This window comes from Canis aureus, chromosome 19 (genome assembly GCF_053574225.1).
Source record: "Canis aureus isolate CA01 chromosome 19, VMU_Caureus_v.1.0, whole genome shotgun sequence".
NCBI lineage: Eukaryota > Metazoa > Chordata > Mammalia > Carnivora > Canidae > Canis > Canis aureus.
Genome location: NC_135629.1, coordinates 12,420,266 through 12,422,860, shown reverse-complemented (window position 1 = coordinate 12,422,860; position 2,595 = coordinate 12,420,266). Strand labels below are relative to the sequence as shown.

General features: G+C 42.0%; 1 pseudogene; it reads left to right on the top strand.

Moving 5' to 3' along the window:
• The first annotated feature begins 524 nt into the window (after window positions 1–524).
• Window positions 525–2,099, top strand: LOC144291085 (splicing factor 3A subunit 3 pseudogene; annotated as a pseudogene).
• The last annotated feature ends 496 nt before the right edge of the window (window positions 2,100–2,595 follow it).

The window sequence follows — 2,595 nt, the reverse complement described above, 5'->3', positions numbered from 1 at the left end:
ACCTCACTAGATGTTATTAGCATGTTGTACAATTTTCATTTAGATATACCCATGTAGTATTATTTTTTCAATCATATTTATTCCCTCCTCTGTTTCCAGTTTGCTGTGTAGAATAATCTCCTTTCATCTGAATTTTTCTTTCTTTTCCTTCCTTCCTTCCTTCCTTCCTTCCTTCCTTCCTTCCTTCCTTCCTTCCTTCCTTTCCTCCTTTCTTTGCTTTTCCTGTAGAGTAAGATTGATGAAGAAAAGTTGTCATTGTTTTTGTTTGTCTAGAAACATTCTTATTTTAGTGAATATGGATTTTGGGGTTTCTTTCAATGTCAGGTCATTTCTTTCAGATAAAGGTGCTATTTTATTATCTTCTGACTTCCATTTTTTATGTTGAAAAGTCAGTTCTTATCTTTAGTGTTGCTTTTTAAAAAGTCACAGATTATTTTTTTCTCTGTCTGTATTAAAGAATGCTTCTGAGGAGTCACTTCTGGCAGTGTCAGTGGCCTGAACTCGGGTGCCATGGCGGAGGAAAAATGGAGACAATTCTGGAGCAGCAGTGGCAGTATCATGAGGAAAAGGAATGGCTCATGGATGTCATTGCCAAAGAGATGCTCACTAAGAAGTCCATGCTCCGGGACCAGATCAATTCTGACCACCGCACACGGACCATGCAAGATAAGTATATGGAAGTGAGTGGGAACATGTGGAATTTGTATGATGATAAGGATGGGTTACAAAAGCAGAAACTCAATGCCATTTCAGGGCCCAATGAATTTGCTGAATTTTATAGTAGACCCTAGCAAATAAAAGAATTCCACCGGAAACACCCAAATGAGATCTGTGTGCCAATGTCAGTGGAATTTGAGGAGCTTCTGAAGGCTCGAGAGAATCCAAGTGAAGAGGCACAAAACTTGGTGGAGTTTACAGATGGAGAGGAATATGATCATTACCTCGACCTCCGTGACTGTTACTTCAAATATATTAATCTGAAGGCCTCAGAGAAGCCGGATTATATTACCTATCTGTCCATCTTTGACCAGTTATTTGATATTCCTAAAGAGAGGAAGAATGCTGAATATAAGAGATACCTGGAGATGCTGCTTGAGTACCTTCAAGATTACACAGATCGAGTCAAGCCCCTCCAAGATCAGAACAAACTTTTTGGGAAGATTCAGAATGAATTTGAGCAGAAGTGGGAGAATGGTACTTTTCCTGGATGGCCGAAAGAGATAAGCAGTGCTCTGACCCATGCTGGAGCCCATCTTGACCTGTCTGCATTCTTCTTGGGAGGAGCTGGCCTCCCTGGATCTGGACAGATTGAAATCTGCACTCTTAGCTCTAGGCTTGAAGTGCAGTGGGACCCTAGAAGAGCGAGCCCAGAGGCTCTTCAGCACCAAAGGAAAGTCCCTGGAGTCACTTGACACCTCCCTGTTTGCCAAAAATCCCAAGTCAAAATGCATCAAGTGAGACACTGAGAGGAACAGAGACATTGCGTTCCTAGAAGCCCAGATCTATGAATATGTAGAAATTCTTGGGGAACAGCAGCATCTCATGCATGAAAATGTACAACGCAAGCAGGAGAGGACAGGGGAGGAATGAGAAGAAGAGGAAGAGCAGATCAGTGAGAGTGAAAGTGAAGATGAGGAGAATGAGATCATTTACAATCCCAAAAACCTGCCCCTCAGCTGGGATGGCAAACCTGGCTGTATAAGCTTCATGGTCTAAACATCAACTATAACTGTGAGATTTGTGGAAATTACACATACTGAGGCCCCAAGGCCTTCCAGCAGCACTTTGCTGAGTGGCGTGATGCCCACGGCATGAGGTATTTGGGCATCCCAAACACTGCCCACTTCGCAACATGACACAGATTGAAGATGCTGTCTCCTTGTAGGCCAAGCTGAAACTGCAGAAAGCATCAGAGCGATGGCAGCCTGACACCGAGGAAGATATGAGGACTCCAGTGGGAACGTAGTGAATAAGAACACCTATGAGGACTGAAGAGACAAGGACAGCTCTGGTGTTCAGGAATGTATCTCAGCTTCTCGGCTTGCCCGGGCTTATCTGAAATCTTCTTTTTCTATTTCTCCCAACCAAATGCTCCTTAAAGACTCCTACTTAGTCTTAAGGTCTAGTGTACGTCTTGTGAAAACCAAGGCATGCTGGCAGATTGCAGGGTTGAGATGTGTTTTATCTTTGTTTATATTAAAAGATTCTGTCAGAAAATAAACCCAGTCCTTCTTCTGAAAAAAAAAAAAAAAAAAAAGAGAGAGAGAATGCTTCTTTAGGGGTGCCTGTTTGGCTCATTCAGCTCCTGGCTCTTGGTTTCTGCTCAAGTCATGATCTCAGGGACTGAGATCAAGCCTCTAGTCAGGCTCAGTGCTCAGCATGAAGTTTGCTGGAGATTCTTTCCCTCTACTTCTCCCTCTCCCTAGTTCTCCCCCTGTTTTCTCTCTCTCAAATGAATAAATTAATTAAATATTTTTTAAAAATGAATGCTTCTTTAATTTTAAGTAGTGTTAAGTATTAATATGATATGCCTTTTGTTATTTACTCTCTATTTTTTCTGCTTGGGGTCCTAGCATCTTATGAATCTGTTAGTTG